At 36.4% G+C, this 19,969-nt stretch overlaps 1 long non-coding RNA gene across 1 annotated transcript in view; it reads left to right on the top strand.

Moving 5' to 3' along the window:
• Positions 1 to 19,969, top strand: part of LOC149918067 (uncharacterized) — an 80,350-nt gene that overhangs the window by 281 nt on the left and 60,100 nt on the right. Inside the window, exon 2 of the long non-coding RNA XR_016465828.1 lies at positions 2,156 to 2,289. This is a non-coding gene — a long non-coding RNA (uncharacterized LOC149918067). The remainder of the gene's footprint in view (positions 1 to 2,155; positions 2,290 to 19,969) is intronic.

Raw genomic sequence — 19,969 nt, 5'->3', positions numbered from 1 at the left:
TGAGTGGAACTGTGCTCAGAAAATTGTTCTTCCAGCAATTCTAGTGCCCGGCAGACTGTTGCTTTTCTCCAGCTTTTACGATCCTCTTGCTTATGTGCATGTGGTATTGTGTTTATGTGCAGCGTTAAGTTCTGAAAGCTGCCATATTACATTTTGCACAAACACCCGAGGCTAGGAGGCAGTGAAATGTTAGCCTTTAAAAGGGTCAGAGTATAGCCTGTATGGGAACGATAATAAGGACACTTGCTAGCCTAACAAACCTATGGCATTGCATCTACAGGGATGACTTTGCAGCTGTGTCAACATAAGTTTGTTGTGAGAATATTTGGAATGATTTTTGGTTAGTGATATGCAGTCCCCAGGGAAATAAAGAACTAATAATAGAGATACAAAACTTGAACAAAGCGCTCCCTATATTGCCGAGAGAGTTACCAGAGTGATGAAGAGACTCTTCTATGAGACTTGATTTGTAATTATGGATCATAAGATACTGTCTGTCCTCAATTCTTGAATAAATAATTCATGAGTAGAGCTTAAGTAAGTTTTTAACCAATAAAAACTGCACTGAGATTGGAATTTAGGGGATTATCAGCACAATGAATTTGATGAATAGTTATCGCTTTTCAGCCTTTTCTTTTATAATGGGAGAAGCAGGAAGTAGTTCATATAACCTAGAAGGAAAAGTAGTGGTATTTCCACCTAAGAGCTTTTATGGAAAGGCACAGTTAGATACAAAGATTAATGTGAGCGAAACTTAAGTGCGGTTTAATTTAATAGACATAGTAATCTGAAACCAAATAATGGTTAAACTGAAATAACTTGCTTAAAGTTGCTGTTCTGTTTAAACCAAACATTCTTTCTGTTCTCTGCTCGTGGAGATGTGCACAATAAAAGCAAGACAAGAAAGCAGAGCTCCTAAGCACGCAAGGTCTTTGAAAGTTTGAGGCAAAATTTATGGTGCTTTTTTATTAAGAGGTATATGGTTAATGCTTTTCCAGTCTGAAAGAATGTTCATTCTGGTTTTATCGGTTTTTACTCCACGGTGATATTGACCTTAGTTCTTGCTCTGAGTTTGTACATGACATGCATGCAACAGAGAGAGAAAATTCTAACCATAAATGTGCTTAGTCCTTGTTTGCTTTTTTTTTTTTTTAAGCAAAAGTGATACAAAGTGTATGGCTTGTTTGAAAAAGTTTTGGTTGTGAGATTAATTACAAAATATCAGCTGCAGAGTTAATGATAATTTCCTTAATGACCAGCAAAGCGTTTACATTTGTCTAGGAAGGGAAATGCAAATAGAGAAGCAAATGAACCTTTCAAAAGGTTTGGAAAAAGCTTTCAAAAAGTTTGTTGAAAGTCATGAACATAAGTGATTTGGGTTTTCTTTTCTTAATATTTTCTGAGAAGCATTGAATGTAGAAAAAGGTTCATTTCGTATGCTAAAATACTGCAAATATTAATCAGACTGATTCAAAATGAAGTCATTAAAATTGGGCATTATAATCTCTATTAAATCAATAAGGCACTTTCCTAACAGAACTTGAAAATGCAAATCACATTCAAAGATGTTTTTGTAAGAAGTAAAATCAAACAACAACAAAAAAGGGGAAAATCGGAGGCAGAGTCTGAGGGTCTGGCTGTATTTAAGATTGAATATACCCTAACAGCCTTTGGAAGTCTTCTGAAAAAGCTTTAGATGTCAAATCAGAAACACCTGAAGGCCTCCTATTATCAAAATGTAACCTCTGTAGTCTGTGAACTTGGCAGAAGCAAGATGACTGGTCTCCGATGACATGGGGCTGATGGATTTTGCTGGCAGCCAGTGACTGGTGAGACGTGACTCGATAATGAGCTGTTTTATAAGCTCCTTTGCCTATTTAAGGGCCTAAAATGGATTTTGGATCATAGGCAGAGATTCAGGGCCAGGCATCCAAAGATGGATTCCCTGCTATTTTTAAGAACTCTTCAGACTGTGACTGTGGACTGTATTTATGCACTTTTTTGCTTAAGTGGTAAAAACTTATCTTTAGTGAACAAGGGGATAGTTATTCTCCAACTTTTAATATGACCTTGGAAAATGTAAGTTACAATGAAAACCTGATTGAACCACCCTAGAGACGATAGGCGTTCATTAAAAAATAATCATTCTTTGTAGTGCCTTGCCATGAGGAACCTTAGTGATGGACAATGGAACCATTCCGCTTAGTGGAACAAACCCCCACCTTGTCACAAAGACCATTTAAATTCTCAATGTGAGGCTACAGGCTGATACAGAAGATGAGAGAGAAGGTAAAATGCAATATGAATTCTTTTTTTTTTGGTTCTATTTCATGGTCTTTAACCAGTAACAGACAGATCTTCAAGAGTATTCTGCACATTTTGAAGTACATGAGCGTGATAAAAAATCTGGTTATGGATTTCAAAGGCTAGCTCAGCTTGTTGGATGCATTGTATTGACTTGAGATCAAGTAAAAAATCAAGCTCGTATATTAAATGAGCAAATATTTCATTCTGACTAATCAGTATTGTTTTACAAACATTAAAAAAACTTGCTAAAGCCTTGTCATTCATTATTATCATTAAAAATATTGGTATTATTTCTTTGGAATAATTACAAAATAGCAATTATTCATAAGATAAATGGGTAGGATTAAAAATAAGCACATACGAAGCTATTCATCAATTAAATAAATCAGCCTATTCCAAAAAGCTCCATGAAAAGATACCTTAGAGATTTTGTTAATGTCAAGGCACTAATTATAACAGGAACATTCATTGTTTGGACACAGTGGGAAGGAAATCTTAGAAGTATTGTCCAAATAAGACCGAAGGCTTATTTTCTTTTTAAAATACCAGGAAAACAGTGTGCACATCAAGACAGAGTGATTTTTTTATTCTTATTTTTTAATTTTCATATATCTGTGTGATAAGTCAGATTATGCTGTGTAAAAGCATAAAAACATGGGATGAAATGCCAACCCTCCTGAAAGAAATAACCCCCGGGTCTTTAAGTCCTGCATTTTGTGGCTCTGTTTGGGCTATTTCTTATGTAAAGATTTAGGACCATGAGCCCTGTGCAACCTTAGGGCAGAATGCCCCTGTTCCCAAGGCTTTGTCTGTTGGTTTCCATCTTCTACCTGTTTCTTGGAGCCTGCCTTGGTGCACCGCCAATAAACTCCCACAGACCAAGCACCTTCTGAGCAATCTCTAATAGAGTTATATATTCATATAGAAAGGAAAACCTGCTTGCTTAGCTGAGCAAACGTAAGGCTAAGCTGGGAAGTCAAAGAGAGATTACTTTTCTTTGTCAGGTTATCCTCATTATCATTTCAGGGTTAGTAAATTATAAATATCTACCCATTAGTAGTGAAAAAAAAATAGTACCTTAAGTGTGGCTTCTTTTCCTTCTGTTTGCTTGCTATTATTTTATTATTTTTACTTCTGGAGACTCTGTGTTTTCAAAGGGAAAATGTGTTCCCTGTTCATGTAACTTTACAGAGCAGAATCTCTATTGCTACATCTCTGCTGCAGCACACTGTGTTTGAAGAGCTTTGTCTGCACTCTGCAGCATGTAGAACCTCCAGGAGTACTTAAGCCCTGAACCCGTTGCTTCCCCTCTCCACTGCCCAGCTCAGTTTTTGTGGGAAGAAAAGGTGGTTGCTTGGCTGAGCAGGCCTGATGAGCAAGGATGTGAGAAGAGCTGCCAAGCTTCACCTCCCTGTGGAGGGAGCTTCACTTCCCCCACTTCAGCAAAGTGTCTTCTGTGAAATTCATGTCTGAACAGGGATGCAAATAGAGAAGCTGGCCTGCTGGTTTGTGCAAGCTTTGTTTGACCAAAAAACAAAAGGGATTGAGAGAAAAATAGCTTTTTGCTGCCTCGGCCCTAATGCAGACCAGAGTCCAGACCCGTCCCTAGCTTGGGATGGAAGCAGGGCTTGTGAGGTCTGCTCCAGCGTGTGTTAGGCTGCACCTAATTTGCAGGGAGACACAGGTTGTCCATGGTCTTGGGTGTTTGCCTCATTTGGCTCAGCCTCATTCTTTTTGGTGAGGCTGAGAGGCATTATGAAGAAAGAGATATTTTGAGGTCTGAGGTGATCTGGAGCAGAGCCAACGCATTTGGCCTTTGCAGTGAGAAAATCCTTTGGTTCACAATGGTAAAGTAGGAAATTTTTTTGCATCTTAAGCTTGATGATATTGGCTTAAAGTGCGTAGCTGGTAGTAGGCTGTTGTTGTTTTCCCTAAATATGATACCCATTTTTATGTTACAGATTTTTATAAAGAAATACATTTATTTTTATTTAAAGAACTGTATGTAGCTTAGTTGATATGTGATAATTCAATTAACTGGAAAGGCATCAAGTGAAAAATTGTCTTATATGAAGAAAAGAGATGAAATAATACGGGAAGGAGAGCCTGATTCTTTGATTCTGGAGTTACAAAATTTATCCTAAGAATATCTCTTTCAGAATAGATAAAAGCAGGCTTAAGGCTGGATGCATTTCAGGTCAAGGGGCAAATCAATCATATGGCCTCATGGACAGGCCATATTTATCCACATGTATTTCATAAGACACCTAAATTCACAGCTATGTAATCAAGAACTTTGAGTACTGAAAAAAAATAGTAAAGCTTCTGTATCTTGTATTTGCTTACTTTACATATTCGGTTTTTCTTGTGACAAGAACAGATAACTACACAAAATGTCTTGCTAGCAGAACACAAGCATACTGCTGTATGATGGGCTCATAGTCAGCAGTCTTCACTGCGTATACATTTTTGAATCTGAATGTGTACAGTTCAAAAAACAGGTTTATTAGGAATCATCAATCCCAGTTTATGCAGAGAACAGACAGTTCCTTTATGATGGAGCCTGCTTGCTCGTCTGTTACACAGCTGGGTATAGCTGAAAAACAAGTAGGAGACAAATTAGGAAGTTTGATTCTTGAAGTAACTGGAAATATCCAAGCAGAAATATGCTCCAAATCACAGACTATTAACAAGAAAATAGGAGGTACAAAGTGCATTCATCTGAGAAGTGCAGTTCTTAAAGACAGCTCCTGTGTCTTTTGAAAGAAGCACTGCTCCAGAGATCACTGCTGCTGCTTATGTTGATGGTTTATGGGAAGAAAGAAGGACAATTTCAGATCCTCCTGTCAGCTATTTGTCACTACGTCCAGCTTCATCCATTTGCCTCACTCCTAAAATAAACCCCCAAATCTTCAACTGCTAAACCAATAACAAAGCACCTTGTACCCACAGAAGTTAAGCAACTGATGTTTGCTTCATTACATCTTAGTGTCCACTTAGATCCTAACGTTATGCTGTAGCCTGTACAACTTTTAGTTAATCTCTGGCTGTGAGCTGTTCTGTTGACCTCCTTGGAGCTAACTCAAGTAAGCTGTTGGGCTACTGCCCAACAAAAAGATGTGTGCGCTAGGAGTGCTTATTTCTACTGTGTATAAAGGAGTATTGTATAGTTAGCTTTTACATAGATTTATAACTAAATGGTGGTAGTTAAATGGTGGTATATGAAAAACTCTTGATTCAGGACAATATTTAATTTTTGTAAGGCAATTTTTCCTGTTTCTCTTTGTCCATTACAAATGGTAAATTGAGTGACTCCTGGGAAATTATTTCTCATTTCTGCAGAATTAGTAATATTGATAACTTTGAAAGATCATCAGCAGTCTGGTGATAATGCTGTGTTTTCTGTCAAACAAAACAATATGCACATCACAAGGCCAGAGAGAAGGCAAATCTTTAGAACAATGTAGACTTTTTTCTTTAAATACATAATATCTTCAGTTCCTCATTTCACTGTTGTGTTTAAAAAAAAAAAAAAAAAAAAAAGTAACAGTGACACATACCCATCATATTCTTCTAATGGCATAAATTCTTAAATTTCTTCAGAAAACTCAGATATACTTCTAGGGATGACATTAAAAGTAACTGTAAGAAAACTAAGGGCATTGACCCGTGAGTTATCCCTAACTAACCTCCTGAATAATCCCTTAATAAACAGTAGCTCTGTACTATAATGCCATATAACAAAGTCAAAACAGAGAAGTTGGTTTTTTTTTTTTTTCCCACTTAGCCAATTTAGATGTGTTGTGTATAATGTTTTGTTGGTGTTTTATTGCAACAATTTGACTGGAACAGGAAAAATAGCAAAACCCAGATACTTCTGATCATGGTGCTCGTATAATCTTAATAGGGTCATAACATCATCTTCAATCAAATGACAACTTCTTTCAACTTTTTTTCTTAATATACACTTGAAATAGCTTCCAGAACCAGCAGGTTGTCAGCTGAGCTCAGTCAAAGGGTTAAGTATATGAAATCAAACAGATTTCACTGATGTTTTATGGAATTATGATTCTTCATATCTGATTGAACATGTATGGAATTGCCTTAAACTCACCGTAATGTTATTAATGTGGTTGATAATGAATGAATAAACAGACTAACAGGGGAAGCAGCCATTTCCTTAGAAAACTGTGGTTTTCTGTCTACAAAATCACAGAATCACAGGATGGTCAGGTTTGGAAGGGACCTCAAGGATTGTGAATCTCCAACCCCCCTGCCACATGCAGGGCTACCAGCCTCCCCATTTAATACTAGACCAGGCTGCCCAGGGCCACATCCAGTCTGGCCCTAGATTCTAGACAGTTGATAAATGATTTATGCAGCTATTCCTAATTATTTCACAACCCTATCTATAGACTTAGGAAATTAATCAATTCTATAACTTCACTTATTTATATAATCTAAGTAGATGGTTCTTTTCCCTATTAACAAATGATACAGCATTGGAATGATGTATAGTTTTGTCTGTTTCTATGCCTTCATCTGCCTCTCCATAAGCAGGGCAGTCTGTGCCTATGGAGGACCTTAAAGGAGGAATTATTTGAATGTTTTCATTCCTGAAACAAGCATAAGGCTGAAATGAGCTACTGGGAATCACTGGTAAATTCCATTAATTTTATTAGAGAAGCACTCTACCTAGGTCAGCTGCTCTTGTTGAGACAGATTTGTTGTTGACAAAATTCTATCTCATTTTGTCAAGTCCATATTTTTCCATTTGCAATCTTTTTGTTAATATATTGCTTACTGCTCTTATAGCAGCAGCCTACACACTCATGTGAATTATGTGGCTTTTCTCTGTCTTTCATAATGGAACAGATATAACGTTCTGCATATTTTCAGTTAATAATCCACACATTCTCCTGTAAAATAAAAATGTCACCAAAAACCATGAACAAAACACTAGCTATACAAAGCCCCTCCAAATGTCTGAAAACAGAGCATCTAATAACTGAACATAAAGAACAGAAAATTGATTTTCTGTAATCCACTGGCTGGGATATCAATAGAAAGCAGAAACTTACTTTCTGAATTAATTATCTAATTTTCTTTTCCTTATCCCTGCCCCATTTCATTATAGCTGATTCAGTACTGTTTATGTGTATGTGCTTGACCATGAAGTAGATCATTGCCTAGAGAACATCTACATTAAGACTTAGCAAAACCACTCTTCCAGTAAACATACTGTTTGGCCATTTAGCATATTAACACTGAGTAAGTGAATATCCAGGACAGAATTTAGGGAAGTCTTGAATCAAAAAACCACTTATGTGTTTTCTCAGAAATATCATTGCCTACTTTGACACTGAGTACCAGCCTTCAAGCTGGTTTTAAATTAACAAGACACGTTTATTCCTATTTGAAGCTTTTTTGGTACTCTTGCCTAGCAAAATTTAAGAACTGACAACTGGCCAGTTGTTTCATGATTTGATTGAATGCTAGGAAGAAGCTAATTAAAATCTGATTCCCATAAAGAAAAGGAGGGAGGATAACACCTGCTTGGTAAATGGCATGAAATGACTCTACAGTAAAGATGCATTTAGTCTGTGAACATATGAACACTGATGTGCTTTCTTCATGTGAATTGATGATAATACTTTTGAGACTTTTTTTGGGAACCTGTCTTTGTTGATCAGTTCATCAAAGAGTTAAAAGATCAACATTGTGAAAGAGTTTTGCTTCACATCAATCATTTGCTTCACAATTTGAAGATGCCTGTTCCCTTTTAATCAGAGCATGGAATTTATTTTGTTTTCTTGGAGAGGGCAATTTGTGGATTCATTACTAATTGAAGTAGACTAATTATAAATGATTAGCATTTGAAAAGGCTTTTAATTGCTATATAAGACTGGTTCAGTGTGCCTTTCCCTGCACTTCATATGAGTGTAACTTAAAATACATGATTCAATATAGATTTTAGCATAAAATAGGATTAAGTATACTTGTAAGTCTCTATCAGTCAGTACTGCTGGTCTCTAATCCTAAACAAAATGATGCAAAATATGCAGAATTGCAAAAGACAGAAATCAGGTAATTCAATTTAAACAAACTTGCTTTTTACGTGAGAAATTCGTTCAATTTTTCCATGTACCGTTTTACTGCAAATACTGTTACATGAAGAATAGTGAAGAAAAAAAAAAATATCATAAACTTTTAGTTCGAAATGGACAGCAGTGGGAGGTAAAATCAATCTAGTAAATGCAGCTGAAAGGAATCATAGGAATTGACACTGAAGAGAATAGAAGGGACTCTGTAACTGCTTGCCATGTCAGTAGCTGTATGATTACAGGCATCAGTTTAGAATAAAATCGTTAATATGTGTTAATTTACATGACCAAATTTGTAGAACAGAAATAGAATTGTTAGCTCCTCCTTCTTCTTCTCACTGTTTATCTATAATCTTATTTCATATTTTAGAGAATTCTTTATTTTTCACCATTTTGAGCATGTGAGTACGAATGTAAGCTCTGCTTAGAAATGACCTTCCTTGCAAGCCCAGGTCAAGGAGAAGAGCAAAAAGGAGAAACAAAGTAACTTCTAGCTAGATGGCCAGTAAAGTAGTTACATTTCAGTTTCTAGGTAGGAGTGCCCTTAGATAATTCAACAGTGGGAGAGAGGTCCTGATTTCCACTGGGATAGAGCTAACTTTCTTCTCAGTATCTGGTACGGTGCTGTGTTTTGAATTTGGAATGAGAACAATGTTGAAAAACATAGATGTTTCTGTTGCTTCAGAGCAGTGTGGCACAAACCCAATGATGTTCAGCTCCTCACACTGCTTTGCTAGTGAGTAGGCTGAGGATACACAAGAAGCTGGGAGGGGACAGAACCAGGACAGTTCACTTAAACTGGCCAAAACGATATCCCATACCATGTGGTGTCATGCAGAATGATAAGTCTGAGAGGAGTTGACTGGAGTAGCTGCTGCTACCTGGGGACTAGCTGGGCATCTAACAGCTGGAGGTGAGAAATGGCACTGTGCATCATTTTTTCTTTTTCTTTTATTTCCTTTTGTTTTTCTTATTAAACTGCTTTTATCCCAACCCATGTGTTTTTACACTTTCACCTGTTTTGATTCTCTTCCCCCATCCCACTGCAGGGGAGTAAGTGGTACTTAGCTGCTGATTAGGCTAAACCAGAACTGAAGGGGACAAAGTATTGTGGACTTCCCACCAGGAACTGCAATAAAATATGGAGGATTTGGGGGAGAGGAGGGAGACCATCAGTTAAAAAAACAAAACAAAACAAAAAAACAGCAGACTATCATGTACAGAGTTAGAGATACCAAGAAGAGACATACTTTCAAAAGGAACTTAGTTTTGTTGAAGGGAGTTGACAGTTCAAGGCAGGATATAGAGTGCTGTTTCTGAGCGTAAAGAGATTAAAGAGATAGGAGAAATGGAAGTTAAAGAGGCAAAAGGGGGAAGCAAACATGTTTGTACTGTGACGTGAAAGGATGTGAAAGTAAGGCAAAGATTAAAAGAAGGAATAAGAACAGACGCTAGTGAAATCTGATGTTATTGTTCCAGATTCATGATAGGGAAAAGGAAAGTAAGTAGCAGGGAGGAAAGACAAAAGTTTGCAATTAAAACAAATGGAGAAGACTGAAGTAAGTTATAAAAAGAAGTCATGGATCTTTCTTGAATCAGTAGATGATGATCTTTCTGTCTCCTGAGAATGATGCAAGTAGTCAGATACAGGTAATGAAAGACAAAGAGAATCATGGCTTCCCCTTGGCTCATCCATACTGCCCTGATCCACACTGCCTTGTTTTCTAGCTAAGGTATCAGAAAGTATGTTGGAGGTTTAATTCCTTACAGTGAATTTCAAACGGATCTGAACCTACACATTTTGTAGGTAAGGCTGTTCTATAAGATTAGCGTCCACTAAACCAGCTGAGACGACTTTTTGAAGAGAATTATTGGTGGATTGAACATGCCTTGAACCTGTGTTTGAATGTGCCCTGGAATCACACAATGGAATAAAAACCTAGAAATCTTAGCACTATCCTGCCCACTTTCTGTATTCTGCTGGGGCTTAAAAAGGCAAGACTGGGAGAAGTTAGTGTAAAAACTAAGTCTTAAGACAAAATCAGATATGGAGTTTGCAAAACTTTTGTGTTTGGGGATATGTTCAGTGTAGAAGTTATTTGGATCACACAGTTCAGCATCTGAAGTCATTGTCTAGTTCAACAAACTTCTAAGTTTGAGTCCTCTTATAGATAGGCTTAAATCTTTTCATTCCCTGCAAAATAGATCTGTTGTTATTTGTTATTGCGTTGTCTTAATAATTTTTAGTGACTAAAGGGATGTTCTGAACAAGGAGATAGCTGAAGATGCCCTTCCTTTTCTGTCTTCGTTGTAGAATGGTATCTGGTATTGCATGATGTGAGTTGACAGTGCTTACTACATAATATAGGAGTAATTTTAAATATATTGTTTACCAATATTGCTTTATTTTACATATGTACACTGTACGTCAAGGAACACAAGTATAGAGAAATGAGATATAAACACTTCCTTTTAAATATAGCATGGGATATATATGAAAAGTACCATGGCAAAGAGCTGCAAGCAGAGTGCATAGCTTACTTTCTGTGTATTCTAACAAACACATTAAACAGAATATAGCTACTAGAGATTTGAATATTCTTGCTATTATGCAAAATTAAATAGTTACACAATTTCTTTATGTGAGATGAGTCTTTCATACACACGTATTTACAGTATATTTTTTCTAGTATCTCTTACCTTTTTTTCAAATTTAGACCTTAACCAATATGAAAAAAAAAAAACAAAACCCACCCACTTTAATTTCCTCTCCATTAATTTCTCTGTTTCCTAACCCATATCAGAAGCAAGGTATATATGTATTTGCAGATTTCTCTTTTTACTCCTCTGCTTTTGTCTGCTGTTAGTCCTTTGATTTGAAACTGTAAGGCACTTAATCTTTTGCCAGTATACTTATAAACAGATTCAGCTTGTCCTTTTGCCGATGCTTCAGCTTGTAGCCAATGTCCTCTCTTTTCTTGTAGTTTAGAAGACCTCAGATAATTCTTTCCCTGTTCTCTCACAAATATATGAAATTCTAAGTAGTCATCTAACTCTCATCACATTCATGAGGCAATTCTATCACCGTCTAACTGCAGACTTGGCAAAATGTTGTCCATCTGCCTTTGAAATGATATCAGAAAGGACTGAATTTCAAAGATGCTGGTGCAGGCAATCTAATCTACAGTATGGCTGCTTGAACTTTTACAGAATAGGTTGTTCTTTTGCATATCCCAGCATGGAATGCTTAACCTGTTATTCAGCTTGGTTAAAATCTCCTTTGAATTCACCGCTAGTTCACATTTTATTTCATTGCGTCATCAGGATTTGTAGAATTTGGCCTAAAACTTTTGCAGGAAATAATACAGTTCTGTAATAGATCTTTAGAAAGGACCAATCTGATGTCAGTATGTGTTCAAATGGTGCCTGAGTGCAATCTTAACAGCTGTTGGAGTAAAAGTATTGAATGCTTTTCCTCGGGTTACAAATTCCCACTTAAAACTCTCAGTGATAGGTTATCTAACAATAGTTGTGCCTTAATCCCTTAGGTTGAGTAAGATAGCACTTACAGAAGCTTTAAGCAGCTGCCTCCTCAGATTCTTCAGGCTGAATCCAGTTGGATCACCTGTAATCCATTTTGTTTTACCTCTTTATTTTCAGACTTTCAGTGTGCAAACTGTGAGTATGCACAAAAGGATTTATGTGAGCAGCTGCAGTTATGGAGATGTCTAGTAAGCAGCAGTGCATGAGTTGCAGTGGCTCTGTCTGATGTGGGATGTTTTTTGAAAAATGTAATTTACCCTATCTCTTCAGTATTTAAAAGTAGGACAAGGAAAAATTCTATGTCCTGTCTCAGCAGTCCCTGTCTCTGGCAATGTGGTAGACCAAATTTCCAGCATTAACTTGCAAGAGCACTAAATCCTTGGGAGACGTTAAATACTAAAAAAAAAAAAAATTAAAAAAAAAAAAATACTAAGGTGCTGTCTCTCGTTTTGAACAGGCTCATACATCCTTTACACTCTATGCTTGAAGTCTGACATAAGTGAGGAAGAGAAGCCATGTACTTGAAGTAAAGGCATTTTTATTTATGCCAAAAATAAATGGTTGAAAGCTAGTGTGTGGCTAGTGTGGATTATGCTTCCCTGGCTGGATATGGTGTCATTTCAAAAAGTAAAACTTATGAGATATTTCAGTGGTCCTATAATATTTATTTTGAAAGCACAAATGTTATCTCTTCAAATGAATGAAGTGAATTTGAGAACTGTCATAAAGCAAGTAAGTGGCAATAGACCAAAACCACTTCTGACTATGAACCTAAGCCACAAACAACCCCACACAATTTTCAGTTATAGAATCATAGAGTACACTTGTAGAATCATTAAGGTTGGAAAAGACCCTGAAGATCATCTAGTCCAGCCATCCTCCTACCACCAGTGTTTCTTGCTAAAGCATGTTGCTTAGTACCAACCCTATCTAAATGTTTCTTGAACACCTCCAGGGATGGTGACTCAGCAACCTCCCTGAGCAGCCTATTCCAGTTCCTGACTGCTCTTTTGGAGAAGATTTTTTTCCTAATATCCAGCTTAAGCCTTCCCTGGTGCAACTTGAGGCCATTCCCTCTTGTTTTATTACTAGTCACCCAGGAGAAGAGGCCAACCACTCACCTCGCCACAAGCACCTTGCAGATTGTTGTAGAGGGTAATAAAAATACCATTTTGAATGGATAGTGTCTGAATGCCTATGGACTTATTCTCTTTATGGATGTTTATTGTGCTCATTTTGCTAGCAAATTAACCAAGAAGAGTATCACTGAGATAGGAATCAATACAGCAGTGTACCTAGTGTAAACAAACTTGTGTATATTTGGAAGACAGCAGTGAAGATCTTATCTGTTCACTCTTATTCAAACAATAACAGACCCCAAATACATAACTGACTAGGAAGCTGATCTAAAACGTCCTATAGACCAGGCCAGTTTAGAGATAATCCAAGAACACACAGTAACAAACATAGCTTTTCCTTTCTCCCAGCTGTATGTCACTCTGTACGTATGCTGCTAAGCTGAACTCAGGAATGCTGTTGTCTGCAATTGTAGTGATGGATTTATGGTCAGTGTCTGAAACTGTATTTTTTGAGACCTAAAACCTACATTTCAGTAAGTAGTGGTAAAGCCGTTGAGTGTTTATGAGCACCCTCTGATTTTTCAGCTATTTTGAAACCTTATTCCTCAATTTCTTTTCTATGCATTTGGATAGTATTTATAAGTCTGCATTTTAAAGGATTTAAAATTGTTTGGTCTGAGTGTTTGAATTTTGCCCTTTATCTGATACGTTGCCAAATAGCTTTTCAAAATTCTTACTAGTATATCATCAGACTCATGCTTCTTTTGTCTCTTTTTCCATCATCTTCAGGAAAGAGCTTTTCTAAGAACGCTACAGCATAACAGAATAACAAAGGCCCACTTTACAGATCTATTCAGTGTGCTTCATAGGGTAAATAATGTCTTTTGGCATGACAGAACCATTTTTCTGAGATTTCATTTAGATATTTAGCACCTTTAAAATAAATATTAAAAAAAAAATAAAAATCTATCGTAGATTTATGTTTTTAACAAAGTAAAAAATAAAAAAATAAAAATCTTTATGATTAGGAGAGTAGCCCTAAGGTTATTTTCACCTGTCTGTTAAAATCCATCTTTGCCAGGAATACCAAGAGCTCAAAAATGGATTTGAAGTATATCTTCACTCTTGACTTTCTCTGCGGTAGCTCATTTCCCTTTTCTGTGCTTCTTTGTAATGGCCTTCTTCCAAGCTGTGAGACTGAGGAGTCAGTACAAGCTCAACACTGATTTCAGCAGGGAACTGCGGAGACATTTGCCCTTTATTGTAGATGCAGAACATAAATTGAATCCAGTGAGAACAGCATCCTAAAATTACCCCAGGAGTAATTTTTCTAGACCAGACATTTAGATGATGAGCATTGTTCCCTTTCACTAAGCTTTTTTAATATCATAGAAAGTCAAGTATGTTCCTACTGTAAATACTGTATATCTCTTTTTTAAACATGATTTTTTACAGAAGCCCTTTTGGGTGACAATACAAATGCAAAATACTTAGGATCCAAATTAATTCAGAAGTAGAAAATCCTATTTGGAACTTTGTGCAATAAATAACTGCTGACTATGGATTTTGATGGAATATAATTTATCAGATAAAATTATGGGTCATGAAACATTTAAGACATCTACTTCCAGTACTGAGTTTTATTGTAAAAACAGTTAATTGATTAATTAATTACAGGCCATCGTTTATCATCCTAATGCAAGTTTTATTTTTTCTCTTCTAAAGTCAGAATTATGTCTCTTGGGAGTCTATCCAGAGAACTTTTTATTCAATTTTATTTTATTAGTTTGGAAAGAAAGTAGGCAGACCCCAGAGCTGCACAGCAAGAGTAACCGATTGCTTCCCTTGCTATACAAAAGCAAAAATCACAGACAACACTTTGATCTGCAAAGAGAGAGATAATAAGCCTAAGCTATAATCCTTAGCGTATTGTTGTATTTCTCAAATTGTACATAGGGATTGTGTTCAGAAGTAGTTGATAAGACATTTCGCAAGAGCCCAGTCAATACTGTCAGAATATTTTAGCAAGAATCAGAAGTTCCTCTCAGAATCCCTCCATTAAGAATGAAGTAACTTGCAAACACCACATACCCATTAATACTCTTCCAGAACCTAGTGGTTAGATTTGTACATTTTTGTTTTCCTGGAAATAGTCTGTTAAGGCTAGATCCAGAAATGGGTTGCAATATCATCATGTTTACAGCTGCAGCATGGTTCCAGTTCAATAGTATATGCATTTCCAAGGGAGGCACGCTGGCCTTTGTCCAAAAAGTATTTGAGCAGCATGATATTAAACATAGTAGTGGCTATGCTCAAAATAAGTCATTATGCCTAAGATCTCCTTTTATTTTCCTTATATAATATACAGGAAGAGTTAGGTGCCTGAGAATTGTATCCAAATGCAATTGCACACAGTTAATACGAAATGCGAAAGACATGAATATACTTAAGCAACTTCAGAAGCTGTTTCATCCTGTTACTAGACTCTCTCCTTTTATGCACGTGTCTACTTAACCTCAGTTTGTCATACAAAGCATAGCCAGAGATGTGGGATTGGAGGAAGTTTAAATCCATATCCGCTGTGTCTCTGCTGTATTTGTCCTAAGGGTTTTCTATGATTCTATTGCCTCTGTCACTCCTTTTGAATTTGTTCATTTTGCTCTGAGTAATTAAATATTCAAGGAGCCAAAAAGAAGGGGAAGGGAAAAAAAAGGAAGAAGAAAAATAGAAGTATCTGGTATGGGAATTTATCTAGAATGGATGCAGCCTTAGTTTATTCAGTCTGTTACTTGAATTTAGTATCAAACAGTTATTAGACTGGGTTTCTGTAGGCACCTTTAAATATCTTTTGGTGATATACCTTTCAGTTAAAGATTCATCTTATCATCAAAGCTTCCTGTGATACCTAGAGATGCTTTATCTAGCAGATGGTATAGGCAACCTTTCTTGATAAGTTTTCAATTCCTTTCAATGAAACATTTGGTTTGATATACTTCTAATTATGAATACTTGTTTCTCTGCTGACACTGTTATACTGTATATTTTACAGATCAGTTCTTTGACCCTGTAATGCATTTCAGTTCTTTATTTCATATGAATTTAAGTTTTCCATTTGACTCACCAAAAACAAACAAGTGCTAAGTATTTATTAAATATTAATGCTTCTCTGGAAATGATTGTTAATGACAGTCTGGTCTGTGTTGAAGTAATGTATTATTCTCCAAAATTATCTGCAAAGGCAATTAAAATGAAGAATAGAAATTCTCTTGTTTGTGTAAGTTGAATTTTGCCACCTTTTGAGATGGCCATCATTGTGGAAATGCTTTCGTTCCCAATGCATATGGCAAATTACATTATTAGAATCACAGCAGAGAATGTGCTTAGTGCAGAATAAAGTAGTAGTTATCCACGGAACAAATAATATTCTCATCTTATTGTTTTTTGTTCACTGTAACTATGATGCAAGGGAAGCATTTGCTGCTGAGAGAGCATCTCCACACCTCTTCAGCTTTTAATCTCAGAGTATGGTTTATATGTAGCTTTTTTGCCGTGTTCTTAGTGTCTTACTGGAATCAAATAAGAAACTGAGTATACAGAGACGGGATTGCACTAGACAATACCTGTTTTCTTATGTTTCCACTTCTTCACGCTCCCAGAAGAGCAAAATAATAGGGTATGTTTAGGTCAGAAAGCTTACAAATGTCAAGAGACACTGCCTACATGGATTTTACCTACTAGGGTCATTATTGTAGCACTTTCTCAAGCAATGGACATTTTTTCTTCAAAAAGGTCTTTTTTTGAGGGAGGAGGGGGGGTGGGTGGTATGTGCTAAGATTTTAAAAATGCCAGACTACATTTAGCTGTTCTCAAAAATGTTTAATAATACAGTCTGAGTCAGAGATTCATAGCATCATTAGATTACTTGAGTATATATTTTGTCAGCAGTCTTTATTTCTCCCTCAATAGGTGTTGCTGTAGGATATGTTTTAGACTTGAGAATCAAGCATGAGTTTATTGAGACTGAACTAAACTTCACTGTGGGAGTATAGGATTGCTATGTTATGAAGTTTATACAATCATGTTTGAGGGAAGATAGCTTAGTTATCTGTAAATACTTAGATCTATTGCGATACTTGATCCCTTTCATTTTCCATAAGGAAGTCAGTGTCGTTAATTTGGTCAAAAAACTTCTAAAATGAATTTCAGTGAAACCCTTTCTTCACATTCTAAATTATATTTGTAGGCCAAATATTGAAAAGCTCTGTTATTATGTTGGCATACATTGTTGCTAATAACAGCTTCCAAAGGAGAGCTGGGCATTTAATACAACTCTGAGGTTTTTTAAATAGAAATTGGAGTTGCATGGAAATGCTAAATATATCCTAAATAAGTAATTGGAATTTGCATATCATAGAGAAGTGTCTGCCATAGAGAGGTTGATTATAATGAGATTTATTACACAGGGAAAACATTTTTATATGCTGATTCAATTAGCTTTGAAAACTTGCAGTAGTGTGCCAGTGTTGCTTATTGCTGTTATTTGCTTCCCAGGCAGCAAATTCATTGAATGTGTTCAAGATAAGTCATAAGTCTGGAATGAAAGCAATGTCTTTGCAGAGAAAAAGTGGATACAGCCTGGTGCTTAATTTTCTTGCAGTAAAGGTTGTGTCATCAAGTCTTCTAGTTTCAGCTCTTTTAGGGCTTGTTCCATCACTTTTACAAAGTTTTGCCGTTGAATTAAGTTAAACTGGACTAAAAATTATTTTAGTATCCCATAGAGTTTTAGGAGATTAATAAAATATTTTCAAATAGCATATTATTGCAGCTGGAGTTACTAATTAATGCCAGATCCAGTGCCCTTTGAAATCAATGTGATATTTTAAGGCTCTGAACTTCAGACCACATTCTCAAAGGCAAGGAAGTATGTAAATGTAGCCGATTCCCTGTCCAAGATGAATACATGTTTCAGATCATGTCTGTATGAAATATTTAGGCCCTAGTTGAAAGCGCTGTTTTAATGTTCAGCACATGAGTCGTCAGTCACACTATTTAGGCTTACAATTAGTTGTGAAGCTGAATCTGCTGCTGAGAACTTAGTAATCAAAGAAATTCTAAAAGTAGCACTTATGGCTTTTCTTTTGGTTAAGTAATATTTTCAACTAAAATGTCTTTTCTAATTCTCAAATTCTGAACTCGTGGTTTGCTAGGTCATTGAAAATGCTCTTCTTCAAAATTACTCAGAATAATAAAACTCATTATATAAAGAGGCCTATTATCATAAATGAATAAGGCACAACCTTGCAAGCAAGTGAAGAAGATTGTATGAAGAGTAGATCTCAGTCACATACTGTAACTCCTTCAAATATGGGGAATTTTCATGAAAATTATAGTGCTTCAAAAATTCTCTTAATCTTTGCTAAAATGACATGGCTTATGTCATAAATCACTTTTTTCTAACTACCTAAGGTTATCTGCTTTAAATGGTAATGAGCTTTATGTTTGAAACTTTACAGGATTGCTGGTAGGTAATTCTCGAAGAACATATTAAAAGAGAATTTGGGACTCTAAGCGTTACAAAGCAGAATCAGTTATTTAAATTAACAAGTGAGCTGCTAGTCAGATGAACAATTAATGTAGTGAAAGAAATATCATAGGCAAACTTCATTAATGTGTTGCAGTGGAAACAGCCAATTATACAATTTCTCTATCATTAAAACTCTGAATTCTTCCTTTTCTCTTAACCTGTAAAATCATATTAAGTTGTATAGGATCAAGGAAGAGGGAAAGAATGTAAAACCATTATTCTATTGGCTGAAACTGCATGGATAAAAATAATAGATACGGTTATTTTTTCTATTTAAGATCCCTTTGGAAAAACACATATGAGGGCTGCTATGAAAGTAGTGCCTCTTATTGTATTGTGTTGTCCCTCAATCTCAGAGGCGGATGTTGGTGGTGTGGCAGTAGAGATTCAATATTCCCACCAGTATTCCGTTACATTTTGTTGCCATTTAGAAGATGGCAACAGAGGGGCAGTCTGACAAAATAGTGTCTGACATGGAAGTGTGTATGAAGCAAAGGCGTGTCACTGAATTCTTCCATGAGAAAAACAAATTGCAGTCTATGATGATACCCACTGTTTTATTACCATTTCAGCTTTTTGCTTCTCCATTGCTTTTAACGGAATGATGTTGCCAGACTGCAGAAAGGGGGAAAAATAATACATGTTCAAATCTCTCTGCTTTTTTCCTTTGAGAACTTCTTATATATATAGCTTTTGTGGAAAGAATTCAGCTTTTCTCTATAGTAGGGATTTTTTCTCTTTGCATGTTCTCTTGTTTAAAATCATATTGTATCTCTGTGAACTATCGATACATTTAGTATTTTGGAACATTCAGGAAGTTTGCCTTAAGTTCCCTTAAATTGACAAGGGTCCCCCAGGGGTCTGTTTTGGGCCCAGTACTCTTTAACACAATGATCAATGACGAACGTGATGGGATTCGGTGCACCCTCAGCGTGTTTGCTGGTGACCTCAAGCTGAGCAGTGTAGCTGATAAACCAGAAGGAAGGGATGCCATCCAGAAGGGCCTTGATAAACTTGAAAGGTGGACCCATGTGAATCTAACGAGGTTCAATACAGCAAAGTGCAAGGTTTTGCACTGGGGTCAAAGTAATCCCAGATATGCATACAAACTGTGTAAAGAATGCTTTGAGAATAACCCTTTGGAAAAGGACATAGAGGTTCCAGTTGATGAAAAACTTAACACAAGCCAGCAGTGTGCACTTGCAGCCCAGAAGACCAGTGTTATTGTGGGCTGCATCAGAAGAGCAGCCCACAGAAGGCCAGCAGGAATAGGGAGGTGATTGTCCCTCTCTGCTCTCATGAGGCCCCAACTGGACTAGTGTTTCCAAGTCTATGGCCTCCAACACAGGAAA

Source organism: Phasianus colchicus, chromosome 4, assembly GCF_987193195.1.
Source record: "Phasianus colchicus chromosome 4, bPhaCol1.hap1.1, whole genome shotgun sequence".
NCBI classification, from domain to species: domain Eukaryota; kingdom Metazoa; phylum Chordata; class Aves; order Galliformes; family Phasianidae; genus Phasianus; species Phasianus colchicus.
The sequence above is the reverse complement of the archived record's forward strand: the minus strand, read 5'-3'. Positions and strand labels throughout refer to the sequence as shown.